This window comes from Canis lupus, chromosome 21 (assembly GCF_048164855.1).
Source record: "Canis lupus baileyi chromosome 21, mCanLup2.hap1, whole genome shotgun sequence".
Classification (NCBI taxonomy): domain Eukaryota; kingdom Metazoa; phylum Chordata; class Mammalia; order Carnivora; family Canidae; genus Canis; species Canis lupus.
Genome location: NC_132858.1, coordinates 2,100,398 through 2,118,820, shown reverse-complemented (window position 1 = coordinate 2,118,820; position 18,423 = coordinate 2,100,398). Strand labels below are relative to the sequence as shown.

Here is an 18,423-nt window from a genome sequence, read left to right as displayed (position 1 = left end):
GCTCTGGGGGCGGCTGGGAGGCTCAGTCAGTTAAGTGTCTGACTCTAGAGCTCAGCTCAAGTCTTGATCTCAGGGTTGTGAGTTCAAACCCCTGGGCTTGGAGACTACTTTTAGAAAAAAGAAAATTTAATATAACTTGATTTTTTTTAAGTTGATTTTTTTAAAAATTGAAGGGGCGCCTGGGTGGCTCAGTGGTTGAGTGTCTGCCTTTGACTCAGGTCATGATCCCGGGGTCTGGGGATCAAGTCCCACATCAGGCTCCCTGCATGGAGCCTGCTTCTCCCTCTGCCTGTGTCTCTGCCTCTCTCTCTCTCTGTGTCTCTCATGAATAAATGGGTAAAATCTTCAGAAAATAAAAATAAAATAAAAAATAAAAATAATTTTAAATTCCAGAGGCACCTGGGTGGCTCAGTGAGTTAAGTATCTACCTTCTGCTTGGGTCATGATTTCAGGGTTCTGGGATTGAGCAAGCCCCCCGAATCCACCCACCCCCATCAGGTACCTGCTCAGTGGGGCGTCTGTTTCTCCCTCTGCCTCTGCCCCTCCCTCCCCACTTATCCTTTCTCTCTCTCTCAAATAAATAAAATATTAAAAAAAAAATTCCAGAGGGCTCCTGGGTGGCTCAGTCAGTTAAGCATCTGCCTTTGGCTCAGGTCTTGTGGGATCAAGCCCCTATTGAGGAGGGAGCCTGCTTCTCCCCGCCTCTGCCTTTTCCCCAACTTGTGCACTCATGCTCTCTCTCTCTCTCTCTCTCTCCCTCTGTGTGTGTGTGTGTTTCTCTCTCAAATAAATAAATAAAATCTTTTTAAAAATCCCAATGGAGGGCAGCCCTGGTGGTGCAGCGGTTTAGCGCCACCGTCAGTCCAGGGCGTGATCCTGGAGACCCTGGATCGAGTCCCGCGTTGGGCTCCCTGCATGGAGCCTGCTTCTCCCTCTGCCTGTGTCTCTGCCTCTCTCTCTGTCTCTATGAATAAATAAATAAAATCTTAAAAAAAAAATCCCAATGGATAGTTTCCAAAAACTGGCAAGCAAATTGTCAAATGTGTATAGAAGTGCTATGGGTCAGTCACATGTAACTAATAAAAAAATCTTTTAAGATTTTATTTCTGAGAGACAGAGAGAGAGCACAAGCAGGGGAGTGGAAAAGGGAGAAGTAGACTCCACTCTGAGTGCAGAGCTCAACATGGGGCTCAATCCCAGGACCCTGAGATCTTGATCCAAGCCAAAGTCAGACATTCAACCTACTGAGCCACCCAGGTGCCATAATTCTTTTCTCTATTTTAAAAGTAGGTTCCACACCCAGTCTGGAGTCCATCACAGGGCTTGAACTCACAACCCTGAGATCAAGACCTAAGCTGAGATCAAGAGTTGGACACTTAACAGACTGAGCCACCCAGGCACCCCTAAGCAGTTTTTTTTTTAAAGAATGAATGGGGGACGCCTGAGTGGCTCAGCAGTTAAGTGCCTGACTTCAGCCCAGGGCGTGATCCTGGATCCCAAGATTGAGTCCCACATCAGGCTCCCTGCATGGAGCCTGCTTCTCCCTCTGCCTATGTCTCTGCCTCTCTCTCTGTGTGTCTTTCATGAATTAATGAATAAAATATTAAAAAAAAGAAAAGAATGAAGTAGAAGGATTTGCCCTACCAGAAATCAAGACATATTATAAATTCTTATTATAAAATTGTAGTAATTAAGACAGTGGATGATGGAGCAGGAAAAAACAAATTGCCCAATGGGAAAGAATAAGAAGCTCAGAAACAGACCCACAGAAGAAAGCTGCAGAGGAAGCATTGCAGATGATTGGATAAAACATGGACCGTTCAATAAATAGTATCAGGACATCTACTCACCCATATGCGAAATAAGTAAAATGCAATTCATATTTCAATCTTAAACAAAAATTAATTCCTGCTAAAGTGGAAAGGATTTCTTAAGACATAAAAAAGGGCTAACCAAAACAGGAACATTGATAAATTTTTCTGCTTTGAGTTTTTTTCAGTTCTGGCCATCTGTTTCACTATAAATAATGTGAAAAGAGTAAAAGAAGGTATTTGCAAGGATTTGTATCCAGCATTTATAACGAACTTCTGGAAATCAATTAGAAAAAGGATTTCTATTTCCATTAAAATAACAAAATAACACTGAAGATAAGCTCAAAAAAGTATAAAGTATTTTAAAATATCCTTAAAAACATCAAAGAGCTGGAATAAGATTAAAGGAAAACTGGGCCAACCATCTAAGGGAAATCAGGAACCCAGAGAGAGTAAGGATCAAAACAAACACTATACAGAATGGAGGAAGTTGTGTGCATGCTCTTTGACCTTGGAATCAACTATGCAGCACAGTACTAGGGGTCCCGGACAGCACTGATCTACAAGGAAAGAAAGAGATATAAGAAATGTAAAAGAGAAGTGTTTAAAATGTCGTTATTTAGAGAGAATATGATCATCTACCTAAATAAACCAATAAAATTAACAAACAATTAAAACTGGGAAGAGAGTTCAGCAAGGATGCTGGATAAAAAATCAAATTACCAGAAGATCAATAGAAATAACCTAGAAGCAATAATCCAGAGAAATAATCTAGAAAACCTTTGAAAATTAAGATACCATTCTGAACAATGCCAAAAGCTAGGTATCACTAGGGAAATGACATAGGACACCTGAGACTTTCATGAGGAGAATTTTTAAAACTCTTTTTAAGATCATGAAGATTATTTTAGTAAGTGGAGAGAGATCCCACACTCTTGTTTAAATGACATAATGTGGGAGCACCTGAGTGGCTCAGATGGTTGAGCATCTGACTTTTGGTTTCGGCTCAGGTCATGATCTCTGGGTTATATCATCAAGCCCCATGTCAGGCCCCAGGTTCAGCATGAACTCTGTTTCTCTCCCTCTCCCTCTGCCCCTCCCCTGTTCTCTCTCTCTCTCTCAAATAAATAAATCTTTAAAAATAAAAAATAAATGACATAATGTGATAAAGATGCCCATCATCCCCAAGTTAACTTCTAGAAATTCAATGGACTCTAATCAGAATTTCGGTTTGTACTCTAAAATGTGTATAGAAGAGAAAAGACCATAATTGCTAAGTGAATTTTGAAACAGGAAAGCAAGAAGGAGAGACTCACTATACCACCTATTAATACATAGAAAGCTGTACTATGTGAATTGCCTTCTTGATGCAAGAACCAAGCAGAAATGAAGAGAGGGCTTAGAGACAGAGACAGAGAAAGAGAAAGAAGAGACAAAGATATATGGCAAGGATATCAATCTGATGATATTGAAAAGGACTTCTGGGGACACCTGGGTGGCTCAGCAGTTGAGTGTCTGCCCGCAGCTCAGGGTGTGATGCCAGGATCCAGGATCGAGTCCCGCATCAGGCTTCCTGCATGGAGCCTGCTTCTCCCTCTGCCTGTGTCTCTGCCTCTCTCTCTTTCTCTCTGTGTCTCTCATGAATAAATAAATAAAATCTTAAAAAAAAAAAAAGAAAAAGAAAAGGACTTCTGTTTATTAAAGGGCACAATGGGGGATCCCTGGGTGGCTCAGCGGTTTAGTGCCTGCCTTTGGCCCAGGGTGCAATCCTGGAGTCCCGGGATCGAGTCCCACATCGGGCTCCCAGCATGGAAGCCTGCTTCTCCCTCCTCCTGTGTCTCTGCCTCTCTCTCTATGTCTATCATAAATAAATAAATAAATCTTTAAAAAAAAGGGGGGGGCACAATGGACAAATTTAAAAGACAAATGACAGATTTGGAGAAGGCATTTTCAACATTTAACATTGACAAATGGGATCCCTGGGTGGCGCAGCGGTTTAGCGCCTGCCTTTGGCCCAGGGCGCGATCCTGGAGACCCGGAATCGAATCCCACGTCGGGCTCCCGGTGCATGGAGCCTGCTTCTCCCTCTGCTTATGTCTCTGCTTCTCTCTCTCTCTCTGTGTGACTATCATAAATAAATAAAAATTTAAAAAGTTTTAACATTGACAAAGTTCTAATATTAAAAATATTAAGGGGGAGCCTCAGTGGCTCAGTAGGCTGAGCATCCGGCTCTTGATTTCGGCTTAGGTCATGATCTTGGGGTGTGGCATCAAGCCCTGTGATGGGCTCCAAGCCCAGTAGGAAGTCTGCTTTGGATTCTCTCTCTCTCCCTTCCCACTGCCCCTCCCTCCTACTCACGTGCCTGCTCATTCTCTCACGCACTCTCACTCTCTCACTCTCGCTCTAAAATAGAGGAATAAACCTTTTTTTATAAAAGATTATTGGGACGCCTGGGTGGCTCAGAGGTTGAGTGTCTGCCTTCAGTTTAGGGTGTGATCCTGGGGTTTCAGGATCGAGTCTCACATCGAGCTGCCGGCAGGAAGCCTGCTTCTCCCTCTGCCTGTGTCTCTGCCTCTCTCTCTCTCTCTGTGTCTCTCACAAATAAAAAAATAAAATCTTTTAAAAAAATGTAGAGAAAAAGTGACTAGGTAGTTGCTTAGGTAAGAGGAACAGAATGACCAGGCAGGTCTCCCCAGTAAAGATTAAAGGTAAACAGTAAGTCTGAAGGCCTTCATGAGAATGCAAAGGAACAGGTACACGATAAGAATGGAGGAAAGTTGGGACTGATCATGCAGGGATTTGCAAGGCGGTCAGATTTTATTCTAGCATGATGAGAGGTCACTGTGTGGTTTTAAGCAGAATGTGAAGTGATCAGGACGCCTGGGTGGCTCAGCGGTTAAGCGACTGCCTACAGCCCAGGGCCTGATCCTGGAATCCCAGGATTGAGTCCCACATCAGTCTCTCCGCCTGGAGCCTGCTTCTCTCTCTGCTGTGTCTCTGCCTGTCTCTCTCTCTGTATGTCTCTCGTGAATAAATAAATAAAATCTTAAAAAAAAAAAAAAAAGTGTGGGCAGCCCCGGTGGCTCAGCAGTTTAGTACCGCCTTCAGTCCAGGGCGTGATCCTAGAGACGCAGGATCCAGTCCCACATCGGGCTCCCTGCATGGAGCCTGCTTCTCCCTCTGCCTGTGTCTCTGCCTCTCTGTGCGTGTGTCTCTCATGAATAAATAAATAAAATCTTTTAAAAAATGAAGTGATCTGAGTTATGGCTTTAAAGATCATTTTGGGGTTGGGGGAGGAAGGAATGGGGGATCTAGGAGGGAATGAAGGAGGGCACTTGTGATGAGCACCAGGCAACGTATTCAGTCACTATATCGTACACTTGAAACTAACAACACTGTATGTTAACTAACTGGAATTAAAAACTTTAAAAAAAGTAATTTAAAACATTAAAGATCATTTTGGCTTCCTCGTGGAGAACAAGCCAGGGACAAAGGGCCAGACACAAGACCAGAAATGGGAAGACGAGACCAGAAGATACTGCAATTGTACCAGCAAAGATGAGAAGGGCTGGAGTGGACTGGCAGGTGGTGGTTAGAGAGAGATCCAGAGAGAGCCTGACTCTGAACATGTTTCAAAGAGTGTCCAAATTCATACCCTGGTTGTAGGAAAATAAGAGAACAGGAGGCATCATCAAGAAGATACTTGAGCCTGAGCAACTGGGTGGTGGTTACAACTGCCACATGCCAGGATGGAGAAATGTGGGAGAGGAGCAGGCCTGGAGACAGAAATGATGAGTTCCTTGACCGTCTAAAATTTGAAAGGCCTTTTAAACAGCCTAATGAAGATTTTGAACAGGAAGCTGGACATGTAGTTTGGTGCTCTGGGGAAAGACTGGTCAGGAAGTTGTTCACAGTCACACAGCAAATGCAAAATTGAGACCAGAACCCAGGCTCCCTGGTTCCAAAACCATTTGCTTCCCACTTTCCTTTCAGCCAAGGTCAGTGCAAGCATTTGGCCCTGTAGGGAATGTGAAAAGAGGGAGCACTGGTAGCAGGCAGAGTTAGAGCACTCGGCAGCCCCAATGACCTCACCAAGGTGTTCCTCCTCCCCACAGGCAGAGTGGTCTGAGCATGAAAATGACCTTGACTGACACAGGCAGGATCCTGGTGGGCCCAATAGCTGAGTTCTACCCCTGCCTGCTTTTCTTCATCTATAGACAGGACCCTGTAGCTGCCTGTGTCATCACTGTCCTCCTGCCAGACACTCTGGGCCAGCCACTGCTCAACACAGTATGGGACCTGGGGAGAAGACAGAAAAAGGCCAGACTGAGGGGAGAGGTCAGCTGGGGTCATTTACCTGGACTCTGGTAGAGCCAAGGCCAGAATCCAGGCCTCTTGCCTGCTGAGCCTCCTGGCTCCTGTTCTCACAGGCTGAGTCCCCTAGAATCCTTCCTGGGACTCTCGGCTCTTGGAAACAGTTGGGTGGTTTGGACATAAAGTGGGACAGCTGAGCACAGACACCTAAAAAGAATCCCCCAGTGCTACTCCCAAGCCTTGCTTCTCCTTTCCCCATAGGTAAAAAGAGAAATTGGGGCAGAAGCAGCAGGAGCAGCAGATGGTCTCACTCCAGGCCTCCTGAGGACTGAGAAGAGGTAAAAAGCGGAGAAAGGAGCCCCTGCATCTCATGGATATGGATGCCAAGAGGAGGGCTGGAAAAATGACAGCAGGGGAGGACAGGAGGGACCTATCTCACTGTGATTCCAGAGAAGCACCCGACCTAGGAATCCCTCCCTCCTAGCCAAACCCACCTAAGTCCATTTCATTCAAAAAACTATGCCTAGGGGCACCTGGGGGGCTCAGCCGGTTAAGTAGCCACCTCTTGGTTTGGCTCAGGTAGTGTCTCAGGGTCCTGGGAGCAAGCCCCAAGACGGGCTCTGTGCTCAACGAGGAGTCTGCTTCTCTCCTTCTCTCCTTCTCCCTCTCCCTTTGCCCCTCCCCACTCACTGAGTGCTCGCTCACTCTCTCGTTCTCTCTCTCTCTCAACAAAATAAATAAATAAATCTTTTTTTTTTTTTTTAAAGTAACTATGCCCAACTTCTCCCATTGTTCCTCTCTGGTCCATCCGCAGTGGCCACTCCACATCAGCCCACTGACGCCTCCAAACAATCATGCAGTGACCATCCATCATCTATGCAGGAAATCCAATGGAATCTACCACAACTAAAACATGAGCTTAGCAAGGTTGTGGGATCTATATCAACACTTTTAAAGAATTGCTCTTTTTTTTTTTTTTTTAGTTTTCCCTTTTTTTTTTTTAATTGGAGTTCAATTTGCCAACAGATAGCATAACACCCAGTGCTCATCCCATCAAGTGCCCCCTTCAGTACCCGTCACCCAGTCACCCCCACCCCCCACCCACCTCCCTTTCCACCACCCCTAGTTCATTTCCCAGAGTTAGGAGTCTTCATGGTCTGTCTCCCTCTCTGATATTTCCCACTCATTTTTTCTCCTTTCCCCTTTATTCCCTTTCACTATTTTTTATATTCTCCAAATGAATATGTTTGTCTTTTTCCGATTGACTTATTTCACTCTGCATAATACCCTCCAGTTCCATCCACGTCGAAGCAAATGGTGGGTATTTGTCATTTCTAATGGCTGAGGAATATTCCACTGTATACATAGACCACATCTTCTTGATCCGTTCATCTTTTGATGGACACCGAGGCTCCTTCCACAGTTCTATACACTAGCAATGAACAACTGGAAATTGACATTTAAAAAACAGTATCATTGGGGATCCCTGGATGGCTCAGCAGTTTAGTGCCTGCCTTCGGGCCAGGGCATGATCCCGGGATCCGGGATTGAGTCCCACATCAGGCTCCCTGCATGCAGTCTGCTTCTCCCTCTGCCATGTCTCTGCCTGTCTCTCTCTTGTGTCTCTCATGAATAAATAAATCCTTTTTTTAAAAAATACACAAAATACATGGAGAAAGTAAAAAAGGTCAGTTGTCAGAGGTCTGGAAGGAGCAAGAAGGGATGAGGTGGACCACAGGGGGTCCTGTTGTAGAGCAGGAAAACTATTCTGTATGATATGATGTCATGACACATATCAAAATGCTCTGTAATTCATAAGGCAAGTATTATTATTATCCTCAGGAAGAATTACTATTACCCTTGAGGAAGGTAAGACACAGCTAATAAGTAATGGAGCCTACACTTGAACCCAGGTAGTTGACTTGGCAGTAGAATTCATGCACACACACACGCACACACACACACACACACACACCATACTCCCAACTTCCTCTCCATTTCTCTCTGCTCCCCGCCGGGCTTTTCTTAGTTACAGTGAAAAACCATAGGCATCTGCTCACCCCCCAACTTCCACGGGCCCATCAGTCTTCCCTGGAAGTGGGAGAAGGAGCCTATCAGGAGGCTGTGAAACTCCCTCCCTCCTTGTTTCTCCTCTGGAAACAAGGGAGAAGAGAGGAAGGGGGAGTTGACCAGGGAGGCAGCAAGTCTCTGCTCTCCTAGCCAGGCCCTGGCTGCAGCAGCAGTGTGCATCCTCACACTGTTCAGGAAGTCCAGCTAACCTAGGCTTTACTGCCAGACCCCTCAGCTCTTCTGTGATCTGGCTCCAGTCAGCCCTGAGCTAGCAGGGATGAGGCCCAGGAAGGCAAAAACACAGCCAGGGGAGTCAATGAGATCTGGTCTCACCCTCCTACCCTCGTGCCCTCTCTCCCCCTCAGCCCCTGCTGAGGCACTGATGCCAATGGGGACAACACGTGAAAGACAGATGGAGGATTGCATGACCTGCGGTCCAGATCACACTGAGGATTCCTGGTCCTGGTACCAGTTCTGAGCCTGGTTGGGTGGGGGCAGGGGGCAGTAGAGGTGATGGGGAGTCTGGCAATGGCTGCAGAGAGCAAGTTGGGATGCAAGACTGTGGCTGCCCAGTCGGGAAAGCGCACCTGCCAATCCAAAGCCTGCTCCAGCCCCTTCCTGGGTTAACAGAACTCTACCCTGGCCCAAGGAGCCTGGCTCCATGTGCGTCCAAAAACAAGTACACATGGTCCCAGCCCCAAGAAAGGGGAGGAAGAAGGAGGGCTCCGCACCAGGCTCTGCAGGGGTGGGGCAGACATGCCCCCGCAGGATTCACTCCCAGATACCTGTTCTGATCCCTTTGAGCCAAATGTGTTTCTAGATCCACCCTATTCCCTCCCAGGGCTTTTCCTTAGCCTTGGCCCTGCCTTCCAACTTCTGACCGCACCCCCTGGTCCTATCAGCCCCGCCTTCAGAGCCCCCTGAGAACCTGGGCCCGGTTTGATCCTAAGGTTCCATCACCTGGTCCCACTTCTGCTGGGATTGCGGGTACCTACCCGGCCATCTCCTTCAGATTCTCCACTTGCTTCACCTCCCCTGTTACTCAGATGACTGGCTCGGGACTAGCCTCACCCAAAGGAGACACATGATGGCCTCTGCCCGGACCAGTCCCGCCCCCAGGCTCCAGCCCCTGGCCCTCTCCGGACTGAACTGCCTCCCAGCCCAGCCTACATCTCCACCAAGGACAGGGTTTCTGTCCATTGTCTCAGTAAACTCCTGGAGTTCCTATAAGACAAGGCCCACGACCCTCATTTCATAGGCCAGGCCAGTAATGTCCCGTCCAGCACACTGCCACTGCCTCGGGCGGCCTCTGCACCTCTTCTCCCAGGACCATCAATGTGGCTCTCTGTCCCGCCAGATAGCCCACCATTCCAGAAAGATTTTGAGCCACTGACCTCCAGTCCCAGGCTAGAAAAGTATTTGATTTGTTCTAGGAACAGCAAGGCCAGTATGACTGGAGCAGAGTAGTGGGGAGGCAGTAGTAGAAAATGAGGTGGAGGGGGGAGAAGAGGCTGACCACATGGGACCTTGTAGGTCATTAGAAGACCTGGAACTTTACTCTGAGAAATATGTAGAGTTGTTAGAACATTTTGAACAGAGGAAGGACATGATTTTACTTATGTATCAAAAGGAACTTTCTGAATGCTGTGCTGAGAACAGACGGTGGAGGAGTCCGGGTAGAAACAAGAATGCCAGTATGGAGGCAGTAATCCAGGTAAGAGATGACACTGGCCAAGACCAGAGTGGCAACACCCTGGATAGAGTTAAGGAAGAGACAACAAGATTGCCTAATAAATTTGTTTTGGGATTACGAGAGAAAGAATGGAATCAAGGGGACACCTGGTGGGGGCTCAGTGGTTGAACGTCGCCTTCCACTCAGGTCATGATCCCATGATCCCATGGTCCTGGGATCAAGTCCCACATCAGGCTCTCCATGGGGAGCCTGCTTCTCCCTCTGCCTCTGTCTCTGCCTCTCTGTGTCTCTCATGAATAAATAATAAAATCTTAAAAAAAAAAAAGAAGAAGAAAATAATAGAATCAAGGCTGACCACAAGAATTTGGGCCTGTGAGCTACTAGAAGGAGAGGGTTGCCATCAACTGAGATGGGCAATGCTCCAAAGAGGTCAGGTTTGGGGTTTGAGATGAGTCATGTCTGAGATGATTCTAGATTTCCCAGTTGGAGCTGGCAAGCAGCAGTAACGACAGGGACAATAATCATAGCTCCAGTCATCATGTTCAAACTGAGCCCAGCACCTTCCAGACACTTCACATATCTGAACTCATTTAATCTGCATGAGAGCCTGATGAGGTAGAGCTATTGTCACCCCCATTTTACAGATGAGAAAACACTGGGTATACAAGGCTGGTATTCAGAAGAGAGGCTGGGCTGGAGACAAATGTGAGACTCATCAGTGCATGGGCGGCATGAATTCACCTGGGAGTGGGTGTGAAGGTCCGAGGACTGAGCCCAGACACTCCAAAGTTTAGAGTAGGGAGATGAGGAATGTCAGCAAAGGGAAATGAGGACAAAAGCCAGAGAGAGAGGAGGAGAACCAAGAGGGGGGTGTCCTCAGAGAATAAGCACAGAAAGTATTTCTAGAAGGAGGAAGTAATGAAGAGAAACCACTTCCATAAACTGTCAACTGAGATTATAATACAAAGAGACTATCTGGGTGTGAGTACCAGCTACTGGATGGCTGTGTAGCCCTCAGCAAGTCACACAGCCTCAGCTTCCACATCTATAAAATGGTTCCTTTCACCCTGTGACTGGCCCTTGTCCCCAGCCTCATCCCAGGACCACCTGCTGAGTCAGGCCTACAACTCTACCACCCCACCATCTCTTGGCCTCTGCCCCTGCCTCTGCTTCCCACCTCCCGTCACTTACCTGACTAGAACGTTTTAGTTCATACTCTATTTTTTTTTTTGCCTCGAAAGGGTTCCCTCGCCTTGGACCAAGATTGTGTTGGGGGAGGAGGATTTTAATGTAAACACTGTGCGGTGCACTCCTCACCAGGCAATATGTGTAATCACTCCCCTGCGGCCCTGGCCGTCCTTTGACTCTGGCTCTGGCCCAAAAACCAAGTGGGTTGCAGAAGCAGCTGGGACAGGGAAACTGTCACCTGCTAACCATATAGAACCCAAACTCCTGGAAACAGCTCTGAAGAGGAAGTCTGAGAGCCATGAATGGGAAGTGGGATCAGGGCTTGGAGATGAGGTTCAAAGTACAGGATCTAGAGGTGGGAGCCTGTATACTTGGGGCCAGAGGCCTCATAGTAGGCTCAGGAATGAGGCCCGTTGACTGAGGAACGGAGGCTGGGCCTGGGATTGGGAACCAGGAAACCCCACCCAGGGCTATGGGCGGCCATCACACTGACCCCTGCCAGGAGAGCCCAGGTGGCATTCTTCAGATCCTCTGGGAACCAAAAAGGATCTGGGAAAGGGGCAGGGAACGGACTAAGTTTCAACCATCTAGGGCTGAGTCACGGATATTTGAGGGAAGCCAGGCACACACTAAGGAAAGTAGGGCGAGGGGTCCTGGGATGAGGAGTGTCCAGAAAAGCTTGGAGCCAGGGAAAGGGGCCCTTGATGGGGACAGGAGTCCAGGTCTGAAGGGTAGAGAGAAGGCCTGGTATTATCACGTGTGGGAGCTGGAGGGCTTCCACACAAGCTTGTGCACTGTGACTCAAGTATGCTCCTCGGATGCCAGTCCTAAGAGATGCTCAGGTAAAAAAAAAAAAAAAAAAAAAAAATCTGTCAGGGCACCTGGGTGGCTCCGTCGGTTAAGCCACCGACTTTTGGGTTCAGCTCAAGTTATGATCCCACAGTCGTGGGATCAAGCCCCACGCATTTGGCTCTGTGCTCAGTATAGAATCTGCTTCAGATTCTCTCTTTGCCCCTCCTCACTCGTGTTGTCTCTCTCTCAAATAAATAAATAAATAAAATCCTTACCAAAAATTCTGGTGGTGAAATAAGTTTGGGAAATCTGCATGTTTTCTCTGTCTCTCAGAGATCCTTAGTGCATATTTGCCATTTAAAGGTTCTGATAGGTTCCTGCAGTAAAGAAAGCCTAATTTCCTGTTTTCTCGTGGAGGCCTTTTTTCTTATAATTTACACCTACTAATGTCTTGCAAAATAGACTTTGAGGAATACTAGGCTAGACTCACCTCCTGTTTTACTTCTGAAAAACCAAAGCTCGGAGAAGAGGAGTGATCTGGTGAAGGTCTCTGAGCCAGGAGAATCAGAACTGAGTCAAACCCCAGGTATCCCATCTGCAAAGAACATCAGAGCTGAAAGAGTCCTTTGGGACCATCTAGTCCATCTTTACCTCTATCCCCGTCCCATTTATAGATGGGTAAACTGAGGCTGGGAGAGAGACCATGATTCCTTTCCTCCCACAAGATTCTAGACTGGGCCCCCAACCTGACTCAGTCTGGTGCCCTGACATCCTACAGAAGCCCCGGAACCAGATCATCCTCTTCAGCCTGCCCTATACCCTCCCCAATGAGGCCAGCTTCCATTGACCATCCCTGTGCTTTTCTTCACCTTTTTTTCTTATTCCCAGGAAATTCCTGAACTCTGGGTACACCCTATCTCCTAACTAGATCATCCTATCTTCTCAACTTGCTCATCAACCCCACGGCTTCTGGGCTTCGGTTTCTTTTGTGCCCTGCCTGGTGTTTTTAGCACAGTGCTGGGCCTAGACTCTAGAGTGTTCCCTTAGGATGGGTCTGAATTATCAACCTGGAGGAAGTACGGCATACTATATAGACCGTACTGTGTGGTTTTTAGAGTGACTATTGTTTAAAACTCCGGAAGCCTATCCCTGGAATGTAGGTCAAGGGAGCAAAGGCTCCCCTATAAGAAGGGCTGCGCTGGGCCTGGGTTTTTATCCCTGTCTTCTCACACCCCGGGTGGCTTGCAGACTCACCTCCTTGGCTGGTGGTGGCAGGAAAGCTAGAGCAGGCTGGACTTAGACGTGGGCTCAAGGAAAAGGGCCACAGGCCTAGGAGGAACACATACCCTTCCCCACCCCACCCCACCCCACCCCCCAGAACTAAGCAACTTGAGGCCCAGGCAGGGCAGCTTCCCACCTTCCACGGCTCAGAGCCAGCCTGGCTTCTTCCTTCCTCCCAGGACTGCCGCCAGTAGGCACCCAGCCTCTCCCTTCCTGAGCCTCCCGCCCTCCGTGGAAAGGGCAAGGGCAAGAAAGGCAGTGAGGTTCGTCCCCAGCCCCTGAGGGCCACAAGCTCCGCAGCCCTGCTGGCCCGGCACAGGGCTTCTGGCCTTCTGGGGGCTCCGGCTGCCAGCAAACTCCTGAAGCGCCCCGGGGAGAGGCGGCTCTAGCGGGAGGCCCCTCCCCGCCCCTCCCCGCCCCTCCCCCGCCCCGAGCCCCAGCCGCCGAGCTCCGGCCCTAACTCGATTGTGCGCCGTTAATCACAGAGTGTGCGGACGCGCCGAGTAAACAGGCCGCCTCCGAGGTCGCCCGAAGTCATCAATCCCTGCCCGGGTCAGGCCTTCAGCGGCTGGGGCTGGCAGGAGGCGCCAAGGGGCGAAGAAGGGCGGGGGGCGACCTTGGCAGCAAGACTGGTTGCTCACAGTCAGAAATAAGGGGCAGAAGGGGAAGGCGGTGTGGATACCTTCATACTGGGGACCTTTAGGATAGAGGCAACAGCAATAATGGGGAGTCTACTGGCCTCGCTCTGGCACCTACTAGCCGAGCGACCTTAAACAGATTACTGAACCTCTCAGTACCACAGGTTCCTTTTCTATGAAATGGGTCTAATAATTCTACCTATTTCATTAGGTCATTACAAAAATTAAATTGGTTTAAAAAAAAAAAACATGTAAGGGATGCCTCTTTGTGTGTGTGCCTCATGAATAAATAAATAAAATCTTTTTAAAAATACATGTAAAACACTGAGAATAGAGCTCCCTGTTTGTTAAATAAATGGGGCAGCAGAATGAAAAGCTGGGGGAGACGCTGGCTTAGCCAATTCTCAGGATATCCCTCTTTCTTATTTTTTTTTAAGATCTTATTTATTCATGAGAGACAGAAAGAAAGAGATGCAGAGACACAGGCAGAGGGAGAAGCAGGCTCCACGCAGGGACCCTGACGCGGGACTCAATCCGGGACTCTAGGATCACCCCCTGGGCCAAAGGCGGTGCTGAACCGCTGAGCCACCCGGGCTGCCCTGGGATGCCCTGATCCCTCCTTCTATATATGGCCCAGAGTTCTCAACTAGTTAGGCTCCACGCCGGGGCCAAGATCTACAAACTGTGAAGGAGTCCAGATGGCAGACTGAGTTAACCGAACCTCTCTGGGCCTCAGTTTTCTACCTGGAAAATGGAAATCCTCACAGCACCGTGCCCAGGGGGATGTTCCTGGGCACGTAGAGAAAAGCGCAGGTAAAGCGCTCATCAATGTGCCTTGCAAATGCCGCAGTGAAGGGTAGCCCACCCCGATTTCCTCCTGAGAATCGGATCTTCACCATCCCTCACGCGCCCCTGCCCACCCGCGGCCCGCGCCGTAGGCCTGCCGGGCACCACCGCGCCCCGCCCCCCCGCCCCTCCCGGCCGGAGCCCCGTGGCCAGAGGGCGTGGCGGAGGTGCGGAGCGCGGGGGGGACGTGACGCGCGCCCGGGGCAGCGGAGGACTGCGGAGGACTGCGGGGATCCGCGGCTCCAGCCTCCCCACGCCGCAGGCCGAGAGGCCCACCGACGTACTCGCTGCGCCCGCGCCCGGGGCGAGGGTCTCGCTGAGAGGTTGGCAGGAGGGAGAGCGGGCTTAGGCCCCACCGCCCTGCTCGGTCCCACTCCTCGCCACCGTGGGCTTCCAGCCTCGGCGTCCGTTCGGGTGGGGACTCCAGGAAAGGGTTTACACGCTCACGGGGGTCCGGGGGCGGGGGGATGCTACGAGGCAAGAAAGCCAACTTAGCCGGCCCGGGACAGGGTCCCCGAAATCGGCCCTGCCTCCCGCGGGTGTCTCGTCGGGTGCGTGGACTCAGCTGCAGGGGGCTGGAAAGAAGCCTTTGGGGACCCGGCCCGAGGCGCCCCCCAAAGCTCTGCACCGCTTCTCCCCAGGAGTCTCACGTTGGGTCAGGACGAGGGACAGGGCGCATACACCAGACAGCGGAAAACTTGGGGCCCCGGTGCCCACTGACCAAGCGAAGCAAAGTCGACGCCGCTAATGAGATTTTTCAAGCCGTTTTTGGCCGTAGAGGTTTGAGTGCGAGGCACGGACCTCCGCAGCGCTGGGGCAGGCGCCTCTTCCCTCGGTCTGGGACAGAGAGCGCTTAGGAACGCCCAGCCCGAACGCCGCTGCCCCCCGAGGCCCCGCGCAACCGCGATCCACAGACTCGTCCAGGATGCGTCGCCTCGGATCCCAGCATTCAACACCCCCCGACTCCTGCTGCCCCACCCGCCAGAGGGACGAGGGGGCGCTCTGCCCAGGTCCAGGCCGCGAAAGGTCCAGCCAGAACCCACCCATTCTCGGGAAGCCGACCTCGAGGCTGCGGGGCGGGTAGGGCTGGGCTGCCCGGAGCCCCGCCCCCGCCCCGCCCCGCCCCCGCCCCCGCCCCCGCCCGAGGGTGCTGCGCAGAGCCCCGCCCCGGAGGTGAGGCGCCCGGTACTTGGAGGAAGATTGTTCCTCGGAGCCCCGAACTGCAGAACCGGATCGGAAAACGTTGATTTCCTGTCCCAAGATGATGCCTTTTGTTGTGGCCACTTTCCCCCCCTCGCCCCGGCCCCGGGTGTCCGGGACTCAGAGGCCGGTTACTAGGCCTGACTTCCCCGCAGCCCCGCCCTGGATTTTAGTTTCTTCTTTTATCTGGGAATTTCTCCCAGAGTATCCCCCACCCCACCCCCCACGTTGGGGAGGTGAGGGAAGAGGCTGAGGGCCTGCAGCAGCGGTGGGGCGGCGGGGGGCAAGGAGGGGTGCCTGCAGGGCGACTAACTGCCTCCCTCCCCCCCACCTTCGGGCTCGAAATCGAGGTCACCTCCCACAGCGGATGAGACCCCCCCAACCCACACCCATTCCCCAGGAAGCTGAAGACCAGCCAGTTCGACCTCATAGGTCTGGTGGGAAGAGGAGGATCGCCCACTGCAGCCTCTTCCCAGGACGGAGAAAGCTATGCTGAGAAGTGGCACATGTATCTGGGTTCGAGCCTCTGACGCGGGTCCAGGCTGAGGGGGACGGTCTACACGGAGGGGCTGCCGGCGCAGAGCACCAGCACCAGCACCAGCACCAGCAGCAGCACACGCCCAGAGCGCGCTCACTTCCTGTCCCCACCCCACGCAGCCCTCAGGCAGGATCCCCTGCCTTTAACACATGCACGCTGCCCCACGTACCACGACAGGTCCCTAGCATCCCCTGTGACCCCCACCCTGACCCCAGCCCGGGGATGGCCCAGTCGCGCTGACTGCACCCTCCACGGAGCCCTGGGGTTGCCGCCACGGGTAAACCTACTCATCTGTAAAATGGGAATAACAGAAACTCCCTCGGGGAGTCGTGAGAGATGCACGAGCTAAAGAATGTAGAGCGTTTAGCAGCGCCCGCGCGTAGTGAGTCGCCGCTCGAGTTGTAGCCATCGGCGGTCGTGGCTTTCGCGGGTGGCGAGCGACCGCGCCACGCTTAACCTGCCGCCAAGGGTCGACCACCCCGGCGGGGAGGTTATTTCTGACTTCAGTGACAAGGATGGAGGCAAAGACCTAGAGGGGGGCACTAACTTGCTCAGAGAGGTTCAACTGGGAAGAGGCAGAGTTGGATTCGCGCCCAAGGGCAGCTTCGCTCCTCCCGCGCGTGAGGCTGAGAGAAGGGGCCCACCCCGCGCGCGGACAGCCCCGCGTCCCTTCGGCGGCCCGGCCCGGAGCCGCGCATCCTCAGCCAAGAGACCCAAAATAGCAACCAGCAGGAGCCGAGCCGCAGGTGTCCCGCGCCAGCCGGCGTCCCAGCCGGCCAGAGAGAGGCGGCGAGTGGCTGAGGTCAGGCCGGGCCGCTCCCCGCGGCTGGGGGTCGAGCGGGGGTGGGGCCGGACCCCCACGTGCGCCGCCTGCGGCTGCTTAGCCGAGCCCTTTGTCGCGAGCAGCAGCGTTCGTGCCTCACTCGGCGGCTTAAAATAAAGACAATGTTCCCAGCCTCCCTGCGGCTAAATCCGGCGCGGGTGCGGGGGCGGTGAGAGAGCCGGGTGGGAGAGCTGCTCCCGGCCCTGCCTCCCTTCCTGCCTCAGTTTCCCCATCTGGGAAGGGGACCGAGCCAAGTCTGGGCGGGCAAGAGTCAGACAGGCTGGAGGGAGAGGGGGTGGGCATCATCCCCCTGCCCCCGCGGCCTCACGGCCCCAGCGAGGAAGCCGCCTGGGACCGAGGGGGGCACCCGTGAAGAGGCAAGGGAAAGCTGGACACCCTCCCCTCTCGCCTACAAAATAAGTGTTTTTATTTCTAAAGGGACGTGTGCAGAGGCGGTGGGAGAAGAGAAAAGGGAGACCAAGGAGATTGGGGGGAGGGGGCAAGGAGAGAGCCTGATTCAGACTCGGAAATGGATGTGGAGCGTGGAGGCCTGACACCCCCACACTCAGCCACGTGTACGCGCACAAGTACACGCAGCCGCGACCACAACCCGGGGACCGCCCAGCAGGGGGCAGCCCGAGTCAGCGCCCACGGGCTGGGGACCGGCGCAGTTCTGACCCCACCCCTGACCCGCTGGTGGGCCCTGGGGTGCGAGGGGGTGCTCGGATTCCTCTCCAAGCTGCAGTGTCTCCTCAACTTCAGAAAGGAGGTGGACTGGTTGCTTGCTCAACCCTCAGCTGCCTTAGAGAAGCAGAGATCCCCCACATGTACCTGCCACGTGTGCCCACCACCTGCCTCCCATGGCTGCTGGTGAGGCCCCAGGGACCCCAGTTTCTGTGCCACCTGGCTCCGTTGGCACCTGGGCTCCAGCCTGAGGAAGCCCTGGGTTACCCTCAGGTTTGGGGAATGAGAAGGGGTGCTCGGTGGGGAAATGGGCAGGTGAAAGTGGTGGAGCAGGTCCCCACTCCCTGGCTTAGAGCCACTGGACCTGAGTCCAAACATTTGCCCCCCGTGTGTGAATCACGCCTCTGCTCTTCAGTTTCCTCATCTGCATAATGGGATTAAGTAGATGGATCCCTGTGCATCCTACCTTCCACCCCAGAGCTTCAGCATGGCCCAGGGGGGCAGAGGACACAGCAGCCCAGCAGAAGTCTCCCCAGCATCTGTCC

The 18,423-nt window shown here is 52.0% G+C and overlaps 1 long non-coding RNA gene across 7 annotated transcripts in view; it reads right to left on the bottom strand.

The window, feature by feature from the left end:
* Positions 1-13,556, bottom strand: part of LOC140612317 (uncharacterized) — a 74,675-nt gene extending 61,119 nt beyond the window's left edge. For 5 of the 7 annotated variants that reach the window (XR_012013593.1, XR_012013590.1, XR_012013592.1 and 2 more), the window contains exons 1-2: positions 13,123-13,238; positions 12,359-12,463 (exon numbers count right to left, since the gene is read on the bottom strand). This is a non-coding gene — a long non-coding RNA (uncharacterized lncRNA). Of the gene's footprint in view, positions 1-12,358; positions 12,464-13,122; positions 13,239-13,285 lie in introns of those variants that run through there. The other 2 variants (XR_012013596.1, XR_012013594.1) reach the window with 1 other exon arrangement.
* Between the last annotated feature and the right edge of the window lie 4,867 nt (positions 13,557-18,423).